We start from the raw sequence: 25,980 nt of genomic DNA on the forward strand, positions 1-25,980 counted from the left end.
GCGACTTAGTCTTGGGGCAGGCAGCCAGTCACACGGCGTGCAGGCACAGATGCTGTGTGTGGGGACTGACTTAGTCTTTGGGCGGGCAGTAGCCCTCCGGGATCCATGCCTCATTCATTTTGATAAAGGTGAGGTACTGAACACTTTTGTGACTTAGGCGACTTCTCTTCTCAGTGACAATGCCTCCAGCTACGCTGAAGGTCCTTTCTGACAGGATGATTGAGGCAGGGCAAGACAGAAGTTGGATGGCAAATTGGGACAGCTCTGGCCACAGGTCAAGCCTGCGCACCCAGTAGTCCAAGTGTTCATCGCTGCTCACAGTGTCTACATCCACACTTAAGGCAAGGTAGTCGGCTACCTGCCGCTCCAGGCGTTGGTGGAGGGTGGATCCGGAAGCGCTATGGTGAGGCATTGGACTAAAGAATGTCCGCATGTCCGACATCACCATGAGATCGCTGGAGCGTCCTGTCCTTGCCTGCGTGGACATGGGAGAAGGATTACTGGCAGTGGTACCTTTATTGCGTTGTGCTGTGACATCACCCTTAAACGCATTGTAAAGCATAGCTGCTTGTTCTGCATGTGCTGCATCCTTTCTGCCTTCAGGTGAGTTGGTAACATGTCCGCCACTTTGTGCCTATACCGAGGGTCTAGTAGCGTGGCCACCCAGTACAGCTCATTCCCCTTGAGTTTTTTTATACGGGGGTCCCTCAACAGGCTGGACAGCATGAAAGATGCCATCTGCACAAAGTTGGATGCAGACATACTATCCATCTCCTCTTGCTCTTCCTCAGTGACGTCAGGTATGTCCTCCTCCTCCTCCGATCCACGAACAATACCACGGGAACGTCGAGCAGCACAAGCCCCCTGCGACGCCTGCTGTGGTTGTTATTCTGCCGCCGCCTCCTCCTCCTCCAAAGAAACACCTTCCTCATCATCCGAGTCTGACTCCTCTTCCTCACACGAGGAAACATCTACTGTAAATCTGATGAAAATTGCTTACACAACTGTTCCTGCCGTAACTGTTCGTCTTCACACTCCTCCACAGCTTGATCCAGGAAGTAAGCGTAAGTGATCAAGTCACTATGTGCCAGAGATGACCCCACTTGCCTCTCCACTTCACGGTACAGTTTGAGTATCCCCTTTTTAGAGAAATGTGGCCTGGTATCTTCCACTGCAGTGTCCCAATGGCCACAAATTTACGGAAGGCCTCAGAGTCCACCAGCTTGTAAGGTAACAGCTGGCGAGCTAACAGTTCCGCCACGCCAGCTGTCAGACGCCGGGCAAGGGGGTGACTGGCAGAAATTGGCTTCTTCCGCTCAAAGATTTCCTTCACGGACACCTAGCTGCTGTGGGCAGAGGAGCAAGAACCGCTCAAGGGCAGAGGCGGAGTGGAGAAGGGTGGCTGTGAAGGTGCAAGGGAGAAAGCGATTGAAGGAGGAAGAGGAGAAGGAGGTTGGCTTTTCTTTTGTGTGATGCTTTTGCTCAGGTGCTCTTCCCATTGCAGTTTGTGCCTTTTCTCCATGTGCCTTCATAAGGCACTTGTCCCTACGTGAGTGTTGGCATTCCACGGCTCAATTTTTGGAGGCAAAGAGAACAGATGGCATTGCTCTGATCTGAGGCAGACACATTAAAAAATTTCCAAACCGCTGAGCCCCCCTGGAGTGATGGCACTATGGTGGCATCAGCAGCTGACGTTGAAGGGCATGTTAGCTGGCTGTACATACATGGCGCCGGACACTGCCACCAGCTGTTTCCGATGACGAGCTCCCCCTGCTTCTTTCAGCAACTCGTCTCCTCCTACTCCTGACTCCCCCTGTTCATCTCCTGTATTGGGAACATATGTGGGATCCGTATCATCGTCATCATCATAATCATCCTGCCCAGCTTTGCGAAGACACTTCATAAACTGCACCAACAGCAGGTACTTCATCATCTTCACACATTACGTCCATAGTGTCGCCACCTAACTCAGACATATGAGGTGGTGTAACTTGCTTAACACCTTCATCTGGTTGTAACAATAATGGCTGTGAATCAGTTAATTTCCCAACAATTAACTCCTGTGAAGTGTCAAATGCAACAGATGTGGTGCTTGTAGCAGCGCTGGTGGCTGCCGAAGATGAGGTGTTCTGTGTTAAATAGTTAACCACGTCCTGACGATCTTGGGAGTTGATGGGACGTGCCTTCTTCTGAGAATTGTACTTTGGGCTATGGCTGCACGAAATCACATCAACACGACCTCGCGCAGACCTGCCAGGTGGCCTTCCTCTGGGTCTGCCTCTACCTCTGCCTGTTTTGTCCGTTGTGTCCATATCAGGGGGGATGAAGTGAAAGGTATGCACTGACTTGACTAATAAAATGTGCAGTCACAGAGGTGCAGTTAACAGGTATGCACGGAGTGGTATATCACACTGCGTGCACTCACGTAGGTAGGTGGGTGCACTGAACACAACCAGTAGGTATATGCAGTGATGAGGTGGGTGCACTGAACACAACAGGTAGGTATATGCAGTGATGGGTAGTACAATGTGCACCTGTCACACACAGACAGGTAGCGGACAGGCACAGTGACACTGCGTGCGCTCACGTAGGTAGGTGGGTACACTGTGAACAACAGGTAAGTAGGTATATGCAGTAATGGGTATTACAATGTGCACCTGTCACACACAGACAGGTAGCGGACAGGCACAATGACACTGCGTGCGCTCAACTCACGTAGGTAGGTGGGTGCACTGTGAACAACAGGTAGGTAAAGACACAAGAGCCACCTGACATATAATTAATAGTATTAGAAAATAATACGAATTTGGCTAAAGAGGTACTGAATAAATGCAAATATCTTTATTAATCATCAACCACAAAAATTAAAAACAATTAAAAACAATACAGCCAAGCCTGGGCCAAAAATGCCTAATGTAACAAATGAATAAAGAGCCTAGTGCTAATAAAAATTCATCGAGGAAATTATATTTCGCCTGGGGGTCTGTGTGATTAAATAATATGTCACAGTGCCAAGATTAAATAATCAATATATAATTGGTAATAGAGGCACTGTGTCGCAGAGTTAAACCACAGGGGAGATATAAACGGGATAATCCCAATACATATAGTTGTGTTCCCACTAGTTGTTGCTAATAAAGTGCTAGTGCATAAATAACAATCAATAGTGTTAAAAAATTAATAAATCATTAATTATACAAAGAGCAGTGATATGATGTAAGGTGCATAGAAGTAAGTAGCAAAAATTAGTGGCGTGCAATGTGGTAGATTGGGTAGAGAAGGAAGTAAAAAGATATGACAAAGGAAAAATAGGAAGCACAAGGCTCAGAGTGCCATAAAAATGAGGCAATTCTAGATAGTCAGCAGCAAAGTGGGGAAATAGCAAGGAGGCTCACCAGTAAGAAGTAGTAAAGAGGTCCAGGATGGCTGAAGACGCACTGCCCGCGCTGTCCGCTAGCTCCGCTGAATCTGCAAAGGGACGTAAGTCTGAAGAGGCTGGCGTGGTTTAAATTGTGTGCACAGGCGCTGGCACGTCTTTGGCTGACCCCACGTGCCGTCTGACGTCAGCACGCGAGGTCAGTCGTGCGCCGATTAGAGCGCATACTAGGAAACGCATGAAAATGCAAGTTCGCCATCTAATGGGTAGTATGGGTAAAACAGAAAGAAAAGAGTAAAGAAGAATCAAGGAGAAATCAGCCGCCATCTTGTGGACAAAGTAAATATTGCAAGTGCAAGTAAAATATATAACAAAGATATAAGAATTACAGATCTCCTCAAATGACAATAAAAGAAAGAACAATTTATGTATATAAATGTAAATATCTCTCACGATTTGAATACAAAGTATCAATAAGGTGTACATTATTAAGGAGTTAAAAATTACTCAAAAAGGACAACAATCTTAATTACATATTTAACAAAATTAATTAGAGGGACAGCATTCATGATTGCTATATTTCACAAAATCAATTAAGGGGACTATAAATTCCAGGTAATAGGGTTCCATCATCTAGAATAGCAATCCCATATAAGCCAGGTAGGTCATAGTCAGTCCTCCATGACCAAAAGACATTGAAAATAATCCTAAATATAATAGAAACAACAATATAAGGAAAAATTCGAGATTATCATAGAGTACATAAATCCAACAGTTACATCCCACAGGCATCTCTGAAGAGGTGAGGAAAATCAAATTCTTAGGGAGAGGTGTATCCAAGAGAACAAAGCTTAGTAAAGGAAGTCCAGTCTCCTTACCTAAGACTGTAGAGTAGTTAGCACAGACCCACATCTACTCACAATATGTGGGCCCCAATTCACATTAAATGTGGAAAAAGAAGAAAAGCCCTCATCACAGGAAGATGACCAGTTATTGTCCACCAACTGTATATCACACAAAGAGGGAAGGTAGTAAGTCCAGCCTCCTTACCTCAAAGCCGTAGATAAAAAAGATGGAATACAAAAGGGTCAGGGTATGGGGAGAAAAAGAAACTGCAAGATCAAACCGCTAGTGTGGTAAATAACAGCCCAAATTAAAATCTTCATTAAGGCCTTGTGGGACCCTTGTACCTAATTTGTGAATCCAACAAAGCTCCCATTGTAGCATCTTGGTAACAAAGTTTCCACCCCTACTGTTGGGTTGTAACTTTTGAAGCCCATAGACTTTCCAATTCTCCATTTTGCTTATAGGACATATCAGGGAATGCGCTGCCACAGTGGTTAAAGTTTTATCATCAAAATAGTCTCTGGGTGCCAATTTTATACTTGAACAATGCTTTTGAAGTCTAGACTTGAGAGGATTTTTCGTTTGTCCTACATATCTCAATGTACACCCACACTCAAGGAGGTAAATTACCCACGGAGTTTGGCAATTTATGAAATCATGTAATATAATGCGTGAGTTATCACTGTAATTTAATACATTTTTAGTGGGTGGCATTAACAAGCAAATCGAGCAACCACCACACGGGTAGCTGCCCTTAACACTTAAAAAAATGTAATATAACCCTGCATTTCATCTTTGCACTAAAACATTATAAACAGCATATTATATGCAACCAGCATTTTTTTTTTACTAGACTAGCATTCGAAGGGTTACACACAGAGCTTGAAATTTCAGTGCAGTGAAATGCTGCCGCATCCAAACTTCAGATAATGTTACATTGTGTTTACTTAAATGTATTAAGTGAGGAATGTGACACATTCCCTGACTGCAGAGAAGCTGCTGGAGACAGAGAGACACTGAAAGCTTGTCTCCCTGCAAAACAGCAATGAATAAAACCAGTTATTAAGAAAATGCAAAGTCAGCTCACAAAGCAAAAAACTGTACTTTTGGAAACCTATAACTTCTAAATGAATAATAATACTTATGCACAAATGCAAATACGATAACCGTATGGCATATAAAAAGTAGGTAAACATGTTTTCATTGAATATTATGTCAGGGTTTTAAACCGCTTTAAAGATCTCTGGGGGTAGACATACTACCCACTAGATGGCGAACTTGCTTTTCCATGCGTTTCATAGTATGCGCTCCAATCGGCTCACGACTGACCTCGCATGCTGACGTCAGACGGCACGTGGGTTCAGCCAAAGACGTGGCCGCGCCTGTGCACACAATTTAAACCGTGCCAGCCTCTTCAGACTTACGTCCCTTTGCAGATTCAGCGGAGCTAGCGGACAGCGCGAGCAGCGCGTCTTCAGCCATCCTGGACCTCTTTACTACGTCTTACTGGTGAGCCTTCTTGCTATTTCCCCACTTTGCTGCTGACTATCTAGAATTGCCTCATGTTTATGGCACTCTGAGCCTTGTGCTCCCTATTTTTCCTTTGTCATATCTTTTAACTTCCTTCTCTACCCAATTTACCACATTGCACGCCACTAATTTTTGCTACTTACTTCTATGCACCTTACATCATATCACTGCTTTTTGAATAATTAATTATTTGTGAATTTTTGAACACTATTGATTGTTATTTATGCACTAGCACTTTATTGGCAACAACTAGTGGGAACGCTACTATATGTATTGCGATTATCCCGTTTATATCTCCCCTGTGGTTTAACTCTGCGACACAGTGCCTCTATTACCAATTATATATTGATTATTTAATCTTGGCACGGTGACATATTATTTAATCACAGAGACCCCCAGGCGAAATATAATTTCCTCGATGAATTTTTATTAGCACTAGGCTCTTTATTCATTTGTTACATTAGGCATTTTTGGCCCAGGCTTGGCTGTATTGTTTTTAATTGTTTTTAATTTTTGTGGTTGGTGATTAATAAAGATATTTGCATATATTCAGTACTTCTCTAGCCAATTTTGTATTATTTTCTAATACTATTAATTATATGTCAGGTGGCTCTTGTGTCTCTATGGTTGAGTATAGTTAATTGTTTCAGGTCGTTGACCTTTCCCCTGACCTCGCCTACAATTGAAATATATAACTAAATTAGTTATATAGATATGTCTGCTTGTTTGTTTTAAGTTTCAACAACAGGTAGGTAGATATATGCAGTAATGGGTATTACAATGTGCACCTGTCACACACACAGGTAGTCACTGAATGTGCTGGGCCTGGCAGTGGCACACACACAGTATGAATTATCAAGGCTGTCTATGCAACACAAGTGTCAGTGGGACACACAGAAAAAAAATCGATCACAAGAACAAGATTAGGTCTCAAAAGAGCTGTTGGGGGGTTCTATTTTAGCAATAAGAAACAGCAAGGAGCAAGCTAAAAAGCCTACAAGAGCCTAACTAATCTTTCCCTATGAGAGTCTTCAGCAGCAGCAGCTGTCCCTTCTCTATTTACTGCAGGCGGTGCCTGCCTTTTATAAGGGGGGGGGAGTGGCTCCAGGAGGAAGTGTAGCCTGATTGGCTACAATGTGCCTGCTGACTGTGATGTAGAGGGTCAAAGTTGACCCTAATGGTGCATAATGGGCGCGAACCGAACTTCCGGAAAAGTTTGCGGTTCTCCGCGATCGTGAACCCCCGGAAGTTCACCGGGAACCGTTCGCCGGTGAACCGTTCGGGCCATCTCTAGTGATAAGATTTGTAAATGAAGTATTGGTGGTTTTCATTTTACGCATGTTGTCAGACAATTCATTTGAATTAAATGAGTTCTTTAAAGGGGAACTGAAGAGAGAGGTATATGGAGACCACCATGTTTATTTCCTTTTAAGCAATACCAGTTGCCTGGCAGCCCTGCTGATCCTCTGCCTCTAATACTATTAGCCATAGCCCCTGAACAAGCATGCAGCAGATCAGGTGTTTCAGACTTTAAAGTCAGATCTGACGACTAGCTGCATGCTTGTTTCTGGTGTTATTCAGATACTACTGCAGAGAAATAGACCAGCAGGGCTGCCAGGCAACTGGTATGGATTAAAAGGAAATATATATAGCAGCCTCCGTATACCTCTTACTTCAGTTCCCCTTCAAAATAACATGAGTTACATAGGTACATAATAGCAGTGATACAAAAGACATAAACATTAACTGAAATGTGGTACTCTACATAGATCTGACGTCTGGGTTGAGTGTCTCACTGCAGTCCAGCCTACTATTTAACTCACAGGTGTCAAACTCAAGGGCTGCGGGCCAAATGTGGCCCTCAAAAGCTTCAAATGTCCATCACTGTAAGTGGTAAAGTATCGACAGCACACTGCCTTTCCATCCAGAGGAACCTACGGTGACAGCATTCCTGACTGAAACATTGGGATCCAAGCCCCGCCCCCCAGTAGGTGTAAACAGGTTCCATCTTTCACTTACACAGGGAACATAATTTCATTGTCTCTGAAAATAATTTATGATCAAAAGTGAAATATACCAATCTTGCAACTGGGTACAAATTCCAAAACTGACCATAAACACAAACTATTACCATATATAGGCTGGAGTTTGTAGTCTTTATCTCAGTACCGGTTTTTCCTAGTATTACATGATTAACCAGCTGCACAAAGCAGAAAATATTATTAGTTATAAACATCTGTACTGGGTGAGTGACTAGCAGCAACATTATTGCTGCCAGCTGCCTGCTGGACGCTTGGTCATGGTGCGTTGGTCACGTGGAACACAGCGTGACCAAGCGTCCAGTAGGACGTGAAACGGCCGTCACTAGGCCCACCCTTCTTCCCTCACCTCCCACCTCCTCCACCGACATCCTGTACAGCGATGATCAAGGTACACTGATGGTTACTTGTTCTTGATACAACCACATTATCTGTACACTTGCAATAAACCATGTTTGGTTAAGATGGAAGGTGCACGTCCCTCTGTTACTCTTCTCTGCAAGATTTGATTGCTTTCTTCTACAGGGCAAACCCAGGATTTTAAAGGGGGTGGGGGGGGGGGGGCGATTCCTGAAAGGCCTCCCTCAGCCACGCACAGTACAGTATAATAATATGGTAGGACACATAATGCAATTTCCCGTTCGACTGACAGGATCTGAAAATTACTTCCTAAATGGCCGATCTACTCCTGATCGACAACAGGATCGAGCAGTTTGGATACAGATAATGAGGACAGCTGACATTGGTAATGAAGGGGAAAGTGAAGCATTCACACAGCAAGGCACAGGGCTGTGCTAATCCCTGACGGCCCTCTGTTAAGTTCCCCCTGAGCTGCTCCATGCTGCTGCTACATCCAAAGTCAACTGTAGCAGGGAAAGAAAGGGGGCAGTGCTGTGAGCTGCAAGATACCTGCAGATATTCTGGTGTCTCAACTTGTGACTGTCCCCAGACACCGCACCGCCCAGCCCTGGTCTGAGGGGGGATTCTTGGCAGATGTAATCCCCCCTGCGTCTGCCTATGTTCTAATTATATGAACAGATTTATAGGCTGTTGTGAATGTTTGTTAACCATTGTGAACCCTCACCGACCAACATGATTAAAGGGGAAGTGCCATGCTATCCTTTTCTCTCCAGAAATACAGTTATAGGCAGTGTTGCTTGCAAATTTTCACCAAAATAATTTTTCGCATCGAAAATCTTATTTTTAATTTGAGCAAATTTTTGTGAAAAAAGCAAAAGAATCCATATTTCTGTAGCAAAAACACGGAAAAACTATATTTTTACAGCAACTTATTTTCTAAGGCTTCTTTGTTGGAAAATCAAATTTTACATTATTTTCACGAAAATTAACGTGAAAAAGAATATTGGCCTTTTCGCTCATGGTTATAGTTAGACTGGGCACTGAACCCATCCCTCGATCAGCTGAGGTGTTCTTCTCTCCTCTCAGTCCTCAGCTGTCTGGCTCTGTTCCTTTCACTTCCTCAGAATCACGTGAGCTTCTGAGGCTCATGAGTAATGTTGTATACATGAATGGAAGGAGGTGATTCTGTAGGAGGAAAGAAGAAAGTCAAGTGCAGACAGGGGCATAACAATAGACCCTGCAAGGGATGCAGCCGCATTGGGGCCCAAAAGCTACCGGGGGCCCCATGGGGGAGAAGTTTCTTTTCCCTGTCCTGAGAGATTAACAACTAAGGGCACAGAGAGGAAAAACATTTGCTCTCTGCACAATTGTTCTGATGACTGTCCAACGCCTCGCCTTAGCTGTTCCGGATCCACCATCCACCAACTTCTTGACCGGCAGGTAGCCGACTTCCTGGCCTTAAGTGTGGATGTAGACACTGTGAGCAGCGAGGAACCCCTGGACTACTGGGTACGCAGGCTTGACCTGTGGCTAGAGCTGTCACAATTTGCCATCCAACTTCTGTCTTGCCCTGTCTCAAGCGTCCTGTCAGAAAGGACCTTCAGCGCAGCTGGAGGCATTGTCACTGAGAAGAGAAGTCGCCTAGGTCAAAAAAGTGTTCAGTACCTCCCATTTATCAAAATGAATGAGGCATGGATCCCGGAGGGCTGCTGCCCGCCCGAAGACTCAGTCAGTCCCCACACACAGCATCTCTGCCTGCACGCCGTGTGACTGCCGGCCCCAAGACTAAGTCAGTCCCCACACAGCACCTCTGCCTGCAGGCCGATTGACTGCCTTCTCCGCCACCACCAACAGGGTCCAGGACTCCAGGCGGATTCCTGAATTTTTAAGGCCGCTGCTAGCAGCTGTCGCTATAATAATTTTTGTGGTGCGTGTACATGCCTGCCTAATTTTTCTGGCTGCACTGCGGCTGCAACAACAAAACAAAAGGCATGTACATGTGTCAATTTTCCTTCGTGATCGTTACCTTGCCGCGGTGAAGAGGCTTGCATACCACAATGAACGGCTAAATGAGTGTGTTGGGGTTGGGGGGCACACCTGACCCAAGAAGACAGATAATAAGGTCGTTGCTTCATTGTGGACAGACCAAATTCGATCAGTTGGACAGTCACTGTTGTTCTGTCATTAAGCTACCTCAGCCCGGCGAACATATGGGCTTGAAAACCACTATCTTCACTACACAAACAGCTTTTTGCGGTGCGTTCCACAGTGCGTTTGGTCCGTCAGTGTCCCCAGTTTAGCCAGGTCTATAGGTGTCCCCAGTTTAGTCAGGTCTATAGGTGTCCCCAGTTTAGCCATGTTTATAGGTGTCCCCAGTTTAGCCAGGTCTATAGGTGTCCCCAGTTTAGCCAGGTCTATAGGTGTCCCCAATTTAGTCAGGTCTATAGGTGTCCCCAGCTTAGCCAGGTCTATAGGTGTCCCCAGACTGGGTAGCCTGGAAGGAGGAGCAGCGGCGGGAACAGAGGAGTGGGGAGGGGGTGGGGCAGTCTCCCCCGTCCCCTGGGCCCCCCCCCCCTTTGCCACTCCCCCCTCCAGGCTAGAATGAGCAGCAGCAGCAAGCGGGCAACAACTTACTACTTATTACTTCCTGCACCCCGCTCTGCCTGCCGCTGCTCTGGTCTGGTCTTCTTGCTTGTCCAATCACGCTCTCACAGGAATCACAGTGAGCGTAATTGGATAAGCAAAAAGACCAGACAAGAGCAGCGACACGCAGAGCGGGATGCAAGAAGTAGTAAGTTGTTGCTCGCTCACTGCTGCTACACATTCTAGCCTGGAGGGAGGAGCGGCAAAGGGGGGGCCCTCAGGTGAGGGAGGAGGGGGGGAGACTTTGTTTTAAATGCGCCAGGCAAGATTGCAAGAGCCGTCAGCACTTGGCCCCTCTCAAAGATGGCACCAGCAGCCACATGGGACTGCAGATGTGCAAAGCAATCGTGGACTATGGTATGCGATTATCTCAATTTACGTATGACTCGGTGCGACGTTAAAGAGAACCCGAGGTGGGTTTGAAGAATATTATCTGCATACAGAGGCTGGATCTGCCTATACAGCCCAGCCTCTGTTGCTATCCCAAAACCCCCTACGGTCCCCCTGCACTCTGCAATCCCTCATAAATCACAGCCACGCTGCTGACAAACAGCTTGTCAGAGCTGGCTGTGGTTATCTCTATAGTGTCAGTCTGCTGTTCTACTCGCCTCCTGCAGAACCCCAGTCCCCGCCTGCATCCCTTCCCTCCCTGCTGATTGGAGGGAAGGGACGGGGGCAGTGACTGGAGCGATGCAGGAGGTGGGGGAGCAGCTAAGACTGACACTACAGATGTAAACACAGCCTCACAGCATGGCTGTGATTTATGAGGGATTGCAGAGTGCAGGGGGACCTTAGGGGGGTTTGGGATAGAAACAGAGGCTGGGCTGTATAGGCAGATCCAGCTTCTGTATGCAGATAACATTCTTTAAACACACCTCGGGTTCTCTTTAAGGTCGTATTGCCACACCCTAATGACGCCACGGCCCAATGCCATTAACACGCCTACACGCATGCGCAATGCTACGAGCGGTGGGACGATTTGGTTGCACCGGCCTCCCCCTGATGACGCAGCAGCCTTTTCAGCATTCCTATTGGCTAATTAGCCACACTACCCTACATAAAAAGCTCCAGCATGCTACACCATAGCTCAGAGGCTCTGGGTGTAACTTTGACCATATGCTGGTAAGTCCCTATTATCTTTTATGTACTCTCTCACTACCTCATTTGATTGTGGCACAATAGATCTTTTTTTTAGCAGTTTTTGTCTCCCTGATGATCCATCCATCAGCCTGCTAGCTTCAACTCCCTGCTGATCCTTCTTTTCAGATGTTAGCTCACTCTAACAATGGACAGTGAATAGACTTGTATGTGTATAAAAAGGCAGATACTTACCTATGTAGGAACAGAGGCGCTTGGCCACAATATTGACCCGACTTTGTACCCTCCAAACTATTGCCTGATGAAGCGGGATAGTGACCCGTGAAATGCGTTGCATCCTTGGAGTTTGTAAATAAATGTTACTCTGTCTCTTTTGTCTTTCCTTCCAGTTATGCACCTGATTACACTGTGCCAATGCTGATCACGTCTCAGTACTTTATATCCGTTATGGTGAAATAAACAAACTCTATTTAGATTATTTATAAAAAAAAATGTATTATCTGGTATATCCAATTGCAGTAAGCACAGGGCCGGATTTCTGGAAAGGCCACAAAGGCCACGGCCTAGGGCGATAAAATCAGATAAGATAAGAAGGGCGGCATGACTTGGAGAGAGAAGAGGTCATATGTCAATATTAATCACCTCTTCTGGTCCCGCAGCGCAGCCAGCCAGCGCCCTGCTCTGCACTAATAGCTGAATTCCAGAGTTCCCCAATTCCAGCAAGTCTCTCTCTCAATCAACATCTGCTGTCACCTCATCTGATGATCAGTTCCTCTTATCATGATCATACAAGTTGATGTGAGAAATACCAGGGATTTACATTACAAAGCAGATAGAACTAAATTCCGCTGAGTTTTAATGCAGGCATTCAAAGACATCAGTGAACCCTGCTAATTTCTTCACTCTCTCCTTTACAGTTGTGACACTGACCCCAGCAGCTGTAAATTACACTTTCTTATCTCTAGTCTACTTAAATTTATGGCTTTAGGGTTTTTTTTTCTTCCTAGCCAGCAGTGGTCTCAGTTAACTCTTTCCTGACTCATTTTCTGTTCCTACCATCTATGAGAGGAATAAAAATGCTGTTTGCTTTACTTTCATCGCTAAACTGTCACTGTCACCTGAGCTGTTACTACCTCTATGCTAGTCTGTATAGTATGGCATCCTTCTCCTTTTTCTGTAGCAGTAAAACATTGTACCATTTTAGCCACAGCGAAAGCAGAGAGTTTTGAATGAGGATGATACCATTTATTGGCTTAAAAGAAAAAAAGTAATCTTTCTGTGAATAAGCCTTCTTAAAACTTTGTTCCTGTATACTGTCAATATGTTAGAGCAAACCACCATATGTACTTTCAACATTCAAAAGAGATACATAGATTTTTCAAATATAAATAAATATCATTCAGATGCTTTAAAGTGGAGCTGAACTCTTGCACAGGACAGAAGGAAAACATAGAAAAATCTACCTTGTATTTTTTTAGAGAGCCTGTGTAATTCCCCCTCATCTGTGTCTAATCTGACGTTGTAATTTGATCTCTCCTGTGTCCCCTGACTGCCACAACATCTAAGCTAATTTGAAAGCACAGGATGTTAACAATATGTCTGCTTCCATGAAAGCAGGAAGTAGACACTGCCGATTTATTGCAGGATTTGTATCAGCTGTAACAAAGAAATGTTTTTTTTAAAGGTTATTATGTTATTGTGTATCTTTTGAAGCAGAGAGGAAGTTCTGAGTGGGGCGGTAGATGACAGCAGGCCTAGGGCACTGAAAAGTACAAATCCGGCCCTGAGTAAGCAGAACATGCCAGCATTGGAATAAACAGAGCAAGGTTCCTTTCTCTGCTGTCAGCTCTAGGTGGGAAGCTCAATAGCTGGAGGGAGGTGCTGAATTACTTATTTTATAATAACTGATGTATAATTAACAGAGGACTAGTAGTAGCAGCTCTGTTGGGATTCTAGGTTCGTCACTGAGGAAAAGGTACAACAAGGAAACACATATTTGGCAAAGAAGATTTTCCTGGAGCCGTCAGGTCAGTCTTATCCAGTTTTCTCTCATAGGGGTATATTCACAAAACTGCAGTCATCAGAATAACATGCGTGAAGTCTTACCGCACGATAAATAGAGCAGAATGCAATATATTACTTTTTCCTATTACTTTTTCGCACGTTATTCTGATTACTGCGCAGTTTAGTGAAAATACTCCACAACACTGTTGCTGAATGTTTATAGCTGTGTGTTTGCTTTAATCAATATGGCCTCAATTCACTAAGCTTTATCAAACGTTTTCAATTCACTAAGCTTTATCAAATACTTTATCAAACGTTTGATAATTTACCTCATGGGTAAAATGTAATTTTGAATTCACTAAGGTGTTATATATTTATCGAATGTTTTATTGATAAGATGTTCAATAAATCTATAACACCTTAGTGAATTCAAAATTATCAATAAAGTGTTTGATAAAGCTTAGTGAATTCAGGCGTTTTACAAATGTTGCACAAAATTATCTAAAGGTTCCTACACGCGCATGATCAAAGTAGTCTGAGGCAACTGATAACGACCGCCTCAGCCAATAGTTATCTTGGTAAAGATCCATATGTGCTTCTGGATCCACTGGATACCCTGTGACCAGACTATGCCACGGCGAGCATTGCAAACAATTTTTTCGCTCTAAGCAAACTGACTGCTGGATGTTTCATTACTGTCAGCTGCTAGCTCACTCTGCTCAAACTGATTACCCATTGTCGGGTCATGCAACACCATTGCAAACTGTTTGTCTGAAGCAAACCGACTTTTGGGATGCTTTAACACTGTCAGCTGCCGGCTTACTCTGTCATATTTGCTTGCTCGCTGCTGGGTCATGCAATATCCATTCATGGACACATGCCTGCTATAATATTCAAATCTGCATGAACTAATTTCTGATGGTACATGGATATGATTGGACTGTGTCCAGGAATTTTGTTCCATTACGCGGATCTCCATTGTTCCAGCATGTTTGTTACTACGAACTGGCTATATTTGAATACCACAGGGGCGTAACAATAGACCCTGTAAGGGATGCAGGTGGGCCCAGAAGCTGCAGGGGGCCCTGTGGGGGAAAAAGTTTATTTTCCCTGTCCTGAGAGACTGACTACTAAGGGCACGGAGAAAAAACTTTCTGCTCTCTGCACAATTGTTCTAAAGACTGCATCTGCTCAGCCACTGATAAGGAATTGTACAAAGTTTTGCAGACAAAGATTTGTAGACAGTCCCTATTCAGTGTTCCATAGGGTCTTGTGTACAGCGCTGCTCTACCCCCAGCCTCTCTACCCCTACTACCCCTACAAGTGCTGTGTACTGTAGTGATGCTTGTGGAGTCTGGGCACGGAGAAAAAAAGCTTTCTGCTCTCTGCACAATTGTTCTAATTCCTGCAGAGGGAGGGGGCGCATCCTCACAAGTTTGCCTCAGGCAGCAAAAAGTCCACAACCGACCCTGCTGGTATTGCTCAAAAGGAAATAAATATGGCAGCCTCCATATCCTTCTCGAGAGTTAGTATAACGCGATCAGTTACAATGCAGTACTGTGAACAGGCCAATTTAATTGTACGGGCAGTGAGTTCACATGCAGAATTATTCTGCAACACAGCTAAGCACTGTGAACTAGCCCTGACCCATGGGTCTTGTGAAAAAGGTGTTGCTAATTACTGTTATCTTTTACTGCTTGTAATATTTTAGTTGACACATTGATTTCAGTTCAGTGTTTACATATTCAACCAATCACAATCACTTTAAGTTTATTCTTATTATGTTGGCTTGAAAAAGCCAATATATTATTGTTCTGCCTGTCATGTGACAGCGATCCCCGGCCGCTGATTGGCCGGGGATCGCTGATCTGGTACAACGCTGCTACTGTTAGCAGTGTTGTACAAATGTAATCAAAGCGGATTATTTCTGCTTGTGTTTACATTTAGCCTGCGAGCCGCGATCGGCGGCCCGCAGGCTATTCACGGAGCCCCCCGTCGTGAATTGACAGGAAGCAGCCGCTCGCGCGAGCAGCTGTTTCCTGATTAATTAGCCTGCAGCCGGCGACGCAGATCTGCGTCGCTGGTCCTGCAGCTGCCACTTTGCCGACGCGCGTTATGAGTGCGCGGTCGGCAAGTGGTTAAACTACCATTTTCACATTTTTCATGCCAGGGTCCACAACCCGTACATACGCAGTTGGTCACAGAGTTGGTCCCAGCATGTTTTGCAAACTACAGTAAATGTTATGATTTCATCCTGCTTAAAAGTCTAGCTGCAAAACAGCCGTTAGTTGGTTCAGATTGGATGGCACTGCAGTATTTCTGGCTGCAAATGGAAATTTCCACACTTCCTACAGATCAGTGGCGTAGCAATCGCCATAGCAACCATAGCAATGCTATGGAGCCTGCCTCAAGCCCCATGCCACAGGGGGCCCGCAGCTGAGAGGATTTTTTTAAATGTATATATATTTATAATAAAGCTGGGCACCGGGGCCCCCTACAGCCCCCCTCCCTCACTGAGTCCCTGCATTATAGCAGGTTAGGGGGAACTATCTCCCTGGATTGCTATCTCCCTGGCCGCTGGGCCGACAACTACTTTGTAGTTCCGACCAGGGAGGAAGGAGGAGTGGCGTCCTGATGGGGAGAGGAAGAGGACCATGGCACAGCTGTTACTGAAGGCTGCTGCTGATGGGGAGACAAGCAGGTCCGGCGGTCCGTGGCTATCAGCCTATTCCCACTGCTGCTATTGACAGAGCTGCAGCTGGCAGCCTGAGGATGGAGTTTACATTCACAGGCTGACAGCTGCAGCTCTCCCACTAGCAGCAGTGGGAATAGGAAGCAATAGACAGGCACTCACCTCTACCGGTGTTCCAGGCGATGCAGGTCCTCAGTCTCCTGTGTAGTGTAGCTACTAGTGTTGTCCGGATCATGAATGATTCGGATCTTTGATCCAGATCTTTTTTATGAGTCGAATCATCCGGATCATCACAAGGAGTGATTCGGTTCACAGTGAGGAACTGCAGCTTCTGCTGAGCTGGGAAGAGTTAGCAGGGCTCTTTCACATTAGGGCAGATTTTCTGCGTTTCAACGCAAAGGGTAAAGTTTGCGTTACCCAAGGTGCAATGAAAGTCCATAGACTTTCATTTTAGCTTTCACATATAACGCAGCCTTTTTGTGCGTTGCGTTACACTGCACCCAGGCGCAGTTTTTCGGCCGGCGCTAGCTTTAGCGTTACAATGTTAGTCAATGTAAAATGCACACTATGTGCGTTTTTAATCCGTTAACGCAGGCAATCAGTCCCAGAATGCAACAGAGGAACAATGTGGAAAGTTGAAAACTAAAAGAAAAAAAAATTACCTGCGTTTTCCTATGTCCTGTAACGCATTGAAAACGCACTCACTGCAGTGCAACGCATATCAAAACGCATTAAAACACATACAACAAAACGTATGCTTTGAGCGTTCTCTAACGCAAGCTCTGATGTGAAAGAGCCCTTAGGAACTCAACTTCTCCCAGCTCACTGAGGGTGAGGGATCAGGTTACAGCAGCATAAGCAGTAGAGGCAGCTCTTTGGTTACAAGTTAAAGTGAACCTTAAAGGGATACTGTAGGGGGGTCTGGGGAAAATGAGTTGAACTTACCCGGGGCTTCTAACGGTCCCCCGCAGACATCCTGTGTTGGCGCAGCCACTCACCGATGCTCCGGCCCCGCCTCCGGTTCACTTCTGGAATTTCAGACTTTAAAGTCTGAAAACCACTGCGCCTGCGTTGCCGTGTCCTCGATCCCGCTGATGTCATCAAGAGCGCATAGCGCAGGCCCAGTATGGTCTGTGTCTGCGCAGTACACTCCTGGTGACATCAGCGGGAGCGAGGACACAGGCGTGCAGGCGCAGTGGTTTTCTGACTTTAAAGTCAGAAATTTCAGAAGTGAACTGGAGGCGGGGTCGGAGCATCGGTGAGTGGCTGCGCCAACACAGGATGTCTGCGGGGGACCATTAGAAGCCCCGGGTAAGTTCAGCTCATTTTCCCCCGACCCCCCTACAGTATCCCTTTAAGCCAACAAAACAAAAATGAGTTTTACTCACCTGGGGCTTCCCTCAGCCCCCTGCAGCTGTCCGGTGCCCTTGCAGCCTCGCTCCGATCCTCCTGGACCCGACGGCGACCACTTCCGGTTTTGCCGGCAGGACCCGACAGGCTGGGAACGCAAGTGATTCTTCGTGTTCCCAGCCACAATAGCTCCCTCTATGTTGCTATAGCAGGCGCTATTGTGGCTGGGAACGTGAAGAATCACTCGCGTTCCCAGCCTGTCGGGTCCTGACGGCGAAACCGGAAGTGGTCGCCGTCGGGTCCAGGAGGATCGTAGCAAGGCTGCGAGGGCACCGGACAGCTGCAGGGGGCTGAGGGAAGCCCTAGGTGAGTAAAACTCATTTTTTTTAGTTGGCTTAAGTGCCTCTTTAATAACTCCTGGTCTCACACACCCACTATCACTGCTGGCCAGGCCATGTGTCCTCACACAGCCACTATCATTCATGTGTGTATATATATATATATGTATATATATATATATATATATATATATATATATATATATATATATAGAGAGAGAGAGAGAGAGAGAGAGAGAGAGAGAGAGAGAGAGAGAGAGAGAGAGAGAGAGAGAGAGAGAGAGAGAGAGAGAGAGAGTTTGGCATACTGGGAGCTATAGTCCCCCCCATAGACACACACATATAAGGCTGGGGAGGCATGCTGGGAGTTGTAGTCCCCTCACCTTCACCCTCTTGCCCTGGATCTCATAGTGAAGTCCACCCCGTTACACATCGTCCGACTCCAGCAGGGGCTGCATGCCGGGGGCCCGGGAGCACACCACGTGACTTGTGCCGACACTGCGGAACTACAGCGGCATGTTAAATGTTAACTCTTGACTGTTAACTTAAAGGGAAGGTTTGTGCAGACTATAAAAAACAAACTGCACTTACCTGGGGCTTCTTCCAGCTCCTGGTAGTCGATCAGCGCCCTCGCCGCAGCTCCTCTCCATCTCGGTGTCCAGCGATGAAGAAGCCGACCTCACCAGGTCAGCTTCTGTGCGCTCCACTGCGGGGGGTCACGTGGTGTAGGGACGTCATCGGGTCTCTATTGCGCACGCGCAAAACTACTGCAGATGACGTCACTTACACCACGTGACCCGTGCCGTGGAGCGCACATGAAGCCGACCCGGAAACTGACCTGGCGAGGTCGGCTTCTTCATCGCTGGACGCTGGGAGGGGGAGGAGCTGCGGCGAGGGCACCGATCGACTACCAGGAGCTGGAAGAAGCCCCAGGTAAGTGCAGTTTGTTTTTTATAGTCTGCGCGGATCTTCCCTTTAACTCTGGAGGGGATAAGGCCCCTTGCTTGCTAAACCTCTAGAGTAGAGTAGCTACACTACAGAGAATAGATAGGGACCTGTAGCCCCTGGAACAATGAGGAGGAGGTGAGTGCTGTCTGCCTGTCCACCACATTTTGCATCTCAGTAATGCTGGGAAGGGGTGAAGGAGCTACCACACTGGAGGTAGGGGGGTTGGGGCACTTCTAGCTGTGTGTTTGGGGGGGGGAGGGTCAGGGGACACATCTAGGTGTGTGTTTGGGGGGGGGAGATTCAGGGGACACATCTAGCTGTGTGTTTGGGGCGGGGAAGGGTCAGGGGACACATCTAGCTGTGCGTTGGGGGGGGGGGGGGAGAGTCAGGGGACACATGTAGCTGTGTGTTTGGGGGGGGGGGGGGGGGAAGGGTCAGGGGACACATCTAGCTGTGTGTTTGGGGGGGAAGGGTCAGGGGAGGGGACACATCTAGCTGTGTGTTTGGGGGGGGAGGGTCAGGGGACACATCTAGCTGTGTGTTTGGGGGGGGAGGAAGGGTCAGGGGACACATCTAGCTGTGTGTTTGGGGGGGGGGGGGAGGGTCAGGGGAGGGGACACATCTAGCAGTGTGTTGGGGGGGGGGGGGGGGGGGGTTAGGGGACACATCTAGCTGTGTGGTTTTTTTTTTAGGGGGGGGGGGGCAGTTTAGGGGACACATCTAGCTGTGTGTTTGGGGGGGGGGGGAGGGTCAGGGGACACATCTAGCTCATCTAGCTGTGTGTTGGGGGGGAGGGGGGTCAGGAGACACTTCTAGCTTATATACTGGGGGAGGGGGGGAAGGTACAAATCTAGCTATTATAATGTGTTTATGAGGTGGGTGGAGGGGTGGATTAGGGGAGTAAGGGGGCACATGTAGCTATTATACTGCAGAGGAAGGGGGGGGGGGGGGTCAGGGGACACAGATCTAGCTACTATTCCTGCCACCTCCAGTATGTACTGTTATTCTGTGCCTGTACTGATAGTAAACTAGCTGGGGGTTTAGCACACCCTGGTTGCTGCCGTTGCGCTGCACACAGCGTTCCATTCCACCAATATCATGCAATGGGCAGAGTTAGTGACACCCCTGCCATAATCAGCATGTGTAACATTCAAGTTTTCCTCCAAATTATTTAAGACACCAATCTGAATAATAACAATCATTTGAACACTACTCCAGGGTCCCCTGGCTTTTTATATACAGCACCCGCAGCTGTGAAGGAGCGTGTAATCACTGGGCCTGCATGTGTCCCTGGGACCGTGTAAGTTCATGATGCCGCTGATAAAGTACCTGTGCTTTACTCGTAATAGGTTTTAAATGGAAATATCTTGGACTATTTTTTTTTTTTCCTTTTGGTCAACTTTATTTTCTGCACACTGATTCCAAATATGTCACTTCCATAGCTTGTTATTAGTGTTTTATCTGTAAGCTCCCTCCTGTCTTCAGCCACACTCCTGCTGCACAAACGCAGCCAGGTATGAGCGCATTTGTACTGAGCATGTGCGAGTTCATGAACTGCATATGCTCATTGCTCTGTAAAAAGAACCAGCACAGTTTGTGAACTCATGCATGCTTCGTACAAATGCGCTCATTCATGGCTCTGACTGCAGTGCAGGAATGGTTCTGAATATGGGAGGGCATTTACAGGCAGTCAAATAAAAGAATCAGAAATAACAGGGAATGGGAGGCATTCTGGAGAAAACAGAGTGCACAAAGATAAGTAACCTCAACTGTACCTCTGGCTACCCAGTGCGTGGTTCGGGGGGTTGGCCCTAGAGCTGCGCAGCCGCACTCGCGGCCAGGCGGACTGCGCAGCTATGGCCAGAGGAAGCGGTCATATTGGGAGCGGCACGAGAGCCCGACCCGGCCTGTGGGGTCTCGATCGGCACGGGGGGCGAGCACAGGAAGGGGACCCGGCGGAACTGCACGGAGGGCGCGGACGGCGTCCTCCGTGCATTTAAACATCTTGCAGGTACTTGGCTTTTTTAGCCATTTTGGCCTCGTAAGTCCTTTAAGCAATTGAATACTGCTTAACCAGTTCAGCGCCGCAGTGCCAAAAATCTCATGCATCCGAGCAACGTTCACCTCCCATTCATTCGCCTATAACTTTATCACTATTTATCACAATGAATTGATCTATATCTTGTTTTTTCCGCCACCAATTAGGCTTTCTTTGGGGGGTACATTTTGCTAAGAGCCACTTTACTGTAAATGCATTTTAACAGGAAAAATAAGAAAAAAACGGAAAAAAATTCATTATTTCTCAGTTTTTGGCCATTATAGTTTTAAATTAATATATGCTACCGTAATTAAAACGCATGTATTTTATTTGCCCATATGTCCTGGTTCTTACACCGTTTAAACGATGTCCCTATCACAATTTATGGTGCCGTTATTTCATTTAGAAATAAAGGTGCATTTTTTCAATTTGCGTCCATCCCTATTTATAAGCTTATAATTTTAAATAATATAATAACATATTCTCTTGACATGCATAATTAAAAAGTTCAGACCCTTGGCTAACTATTTATGTTGTTTTTGTGTTTTTTTAATTGTATTTTTTATTTTAATTTTTAATAAAAAAAGTGTATGTGGGTAATTTTTGGTGTGGGAGGGAAACTGCTAATTTTAAATGTAAAATTATATATTTTTTTTAATCAAAAATGTATGTGGGTGCAGTTTACTATTTGGCCACAAGATGGCCACAGTGAAAAAAGTCCTGGATGCGAACGATCTCGCATCCAGGAACTAAAATGCTGGGGAAAAGTTTCCTGGGGGCAGAAATACCGCGCTCTCTGGAGAGAAAGCGTCGGTATTTCTGCGGGGAAGTTAGATCGGTGAATGGGAATTATATTCCTATTCACTGATCGGGGGGCTAGCGGCGGGCGGTGGGTGCGCACGCGGGCGCGTGCCCGATCGCGCGCACCACGCGCCCGATCGCGCGCACCACGCAGGGAAAACAGCAGTGCCTATCTGGACGAGGAAACTCGTCCAGATAGGCCGAACTGGTTATGAGAACTATCAAAGACTGTGACAAATATGCTGATCTCTTAAAGCGGCACAGCACAGAAAATTCCTTACAAGAACTAAGGGAATTGAATGAGCTCAATCTTGAAAGAGATAATTTAGTAATACAAACAAGGGCAAAAACAGATGTAAAAATCGCATGCCTCTATGAATCCAGATCCCATCTCTCCACAACTTCTAAGTGCTCCACACCATCTTCAAAATCCACACCATCTTCAAAATCCACACGATCTTCAAAATCCACACGATCTTCCAAATCTTTAAAATCAACATTTTCTACTCTGAGCCAACAACTCATCAAAGACCACGCTGATGCTGAAGCTTCCAAAATCCAGACAGCCTTCGCCCAAGAGAAGGCACAGATGGAAGCTGAGGCTGCACAGAAGAAGGCTGAGATGGAAGCTGAGGCTGCACAGAAGAAGGCAGAGATGGAAGCTGAGGCTGCACAGAAGAAGGCAGAGATGGAAGCTGAGGCTGCACAGAAGAAGGCTGAGATGGAAGCTGAGGCTGCACAGAAGAAGGCACAGATGGAAGCTGAGGCTGCACAGAAGAAGACACAGATGGAAGCTATAGCTGCACAGATGGAAGCCGAGGCTGCACAGAAGAAGGCTGAGATGGGAGCTGAGGCTGCATGGAAAAATGCACAGATGGAAGTTTTGGAAAAGCAATGTGAGCACGCCAAAGACATGGCAAGACTAAGAGTCTTAGAGCAAGCTGTAAATGTCAATGAAAGAGATGTCAGTAGCAATCACTCTGTTAAATCCTATGCATCAATTTCATCACAGACCTCATCAAAACTCCATAGATCTGTCATAGCAGCCAAAGCACTTAACCAAGGCGTTCTCTCTACATTTTCTGCTCCTTCTCCAATGACAAAAACACGTACGGATAGAAAAGACCTTCTATCTCACTATCCCATCGACCTGTCACCTACTAACGAACCCACTAATTTACAGCTACAAACCAACACACCCTTGGATTGTACACCAGCTCTGGTGTTAAATGCCTTGGCACCATCTTATGTTCCCAAATCACTCAAAATCAATGTACCTGCCTCTACAACCAACCCCGTTCTGCCTGCAGTTGTATACCCAAAGTCTGAAAACACAGACATGTCGCAGTTTGCTAAGTACATCCTTCGCAGAAAACTCACTAGAACGGGCCTCACCATGTTTGATGACAAACCAGAAAATTACAGAGGCTGGAAATAAACCTTTAAGGCCACAATCTGGACCTACTCATCAGGTGGCTAGGTCCCCAGTCTGCTGAGAGTATCAAGAGACTTAAAGAGACACTGAAGCGGAAAAAAAATTATGATATTATGATTTGTATGTGTAGTACAGCTAAGAAATAAAACATTAAGATCAGATACATCAGTCTAATTGTTTCCAGTACAGGAAGAGTTAAGAAACTCCAGTTGTTATCTCTATGCAAACAAGCCATTAACTCTCCGACTAAGTTTAGTCCTGGAGAGGGCTGTTATCTGACTTTTATTATCTCAACTGTTTTCTTTTCCTCTGCTAGAGGAGAGGTCATTAGTGCACAGACTGCTCTGAAAGACTCATTTTGAATGCTGAATGTTGTGTAATCTGCACATATTATAGAATGATGCAATGTTAGAAAAAACACTATATACCTGAAAATAAAAATATGAGAATATTTTCTTTGCTGCTAATCTTCTAGTAATTATTCATAGTACACAACCAATTCACTATATCATATTTTTTTTTCCGCTTCAGTGTCTCTTTAAAACAGTTTACACTTCCAATCCTGCTACAGGTCTCGACGCTGCATGGGACAGACTTGAACGTAGCTTTGGCAGTTCTGAAGCCATCTAAGATGCCTTATGTGAGAAAACGCGGAAAAGCCGCCGCGGGTGCTCAGAGCAAGGCGTCTGTTTCCGCGTCCAATGCGGCGGATTCCGCATCTGACGCAGCGGTTTGGCCTACATCTGTCAGCATGGCTGAACGCGGAGAAACCGCCGCATGCCCGGATAGCGGTGCGGCTGGTTCCGCGCCCTGCACAGCAGATACACAGCACAGCGGATACATTGAAAGACATGTCTGGTGTGGCTGGGACTGATAGTCCACACAGATTCAGAAGGACGCGCGCGCGCATGAAGAGGCAGAACTTTTATGACAGCCAGAAGGGTGTCAGCTGACCAAGCCGGTCAGCTGACAATTCAACCATTTCTGATTGGTCCAGCACTTAGGGGAGGCGCTGGAGAGCGCTATAGTATATATACTGGGTGTTGGTCATTTCTCTGGTGTCTGGCGTTGCAATCACTACGTGGTAGCACTCAGGGCCGGATTTCTACTTTTCAACACCCTAGGCCAGCTATCACGCAAGTGGTATTCAAATACAAAATAAAAATATGATAGGACATTAGACTCTGACTATGGCTAAAATTAGATTGTGATCTCTCTCTCTCTCTATATATATATATATATATACACACACACACACACACACACACACACTACATACATACACACACACACACACACACACTGTACACACACCACACACACACACTGTACACACACACACACACTACATACACCACACACACAATGTATACACACACCACACACACATACTGTACATACACACACTACACACACACTGTAAACACACACACACACACACACACACACACACACTGTACACACACACACACACACACACACACACCATACACACACACACTGTGTACACACACACACACACACACACTGTGTACACACACACACACACACTGTGTACACACACACACACACACACACACACACACACACACACACACACACACACACACACACACACACACACACACACAGTGCCTGAGCCTTCTCTCCCCAAACAAACATTGCAATGCAGGACAAGCAGGCATAAGATCTTAGATCTGTATAGCTGAGCTGCAGCCTGTCAGAGCTCTCAGCCTCACATTCCTGATGCTGCCTGCAGCGTCTGTGCTGCACTGACTGAGGAGCAAAGGCTGCAGCATGATTTCGCATTAAGTGTAAAAATGCTCGTGGTGTTAAATGCAGAGCTGCTCACAGTTTGATCTCAATTTGCATCCCAGCCTCTATTCTCCCTCCCCCTGTGCAGAGCTGGCTGTGCTGACTTTCATTTGTACCTCTCGTGCAGGCACTATTCCATTCCTCCTCAAGCAGGTCTGCTCGGCTCTATACAGCTTCATACTACCACAATGCTAAGGGGGAGGGGCGGAGAGACGAGCAGACCTGTTGGAAGAGGGAGGAAGTACAGCCTGCACGGAGAGGTAAATAAACAAGATCAGAAGAGCCTCCCCGGCTTGTACGGAAATCATTACCTCTCACACCCTGTCCTGCAGAAATAGGCAGAAGCTGGGGAAAGTGCAGAGACTCCACCACGATTGCTGCCTGACCCCAGTGCCCCGCAGGGATCTTTCATCCCCCACCGCCACACAAGTGACTCATGTGCCACCCGACTCAGCCTGCCCGCCGCCCGCTGCTTATTATTTACAAACAATGCAGGGCGGAGGAGGACAGATCTGGTCTGGCTGCTTACAGCAGGGGGGAAAGTGTTACTGCAGTAGAGGCTTCAGCTGGTGGCTGGGCGCTTTGATGTTATATACTCCCGACACCTCTGTCTGCAGTGCACACACTTTCCTGCCCCTCAGCCGCCCCAAACACTGCTGAAATTATG

General features: G+C 46.4%; 1 protein-coding gene across 1 annotated transcript in view; it reads left to right on the forward strand.

The window, feature by feature from the left end:
- The first annotated feature begins 13,862 nt into the window (after positions 1–13,862).
- The window catches only part of LOC137522798 (sulfotransferase 2B1-like), an 81,361-nt gene continuing 69,243 nt past the window's right edge, over positions 13,863–25,980 (forward strand). The window contains exon 1 of the mRNA XM_068242890.1: positions 13,863–13,919. The gene's annotated coding sequence lies outside the window, so the exon portion shown is untranslated. The remainder of the gene's footprint in view (positions 13,920–25,980) is intronic.

This window comes from Hyperolius riggenbachi, chromosome 6, assembly GCF_040937935.1.
Source record: "Hyperolius riggenbachi isolate aHypRig1 chromosome 6, aHypRig1.pri, whole genome shotgun sequence".
NCBI classification, from domain to species: domain Eukaryota; kingdom Metazoa; phylum Chordata; class Amphibia; order Anura; family Hyperoliidae; genus Hyperolius; species Hyperolius riggenbachi.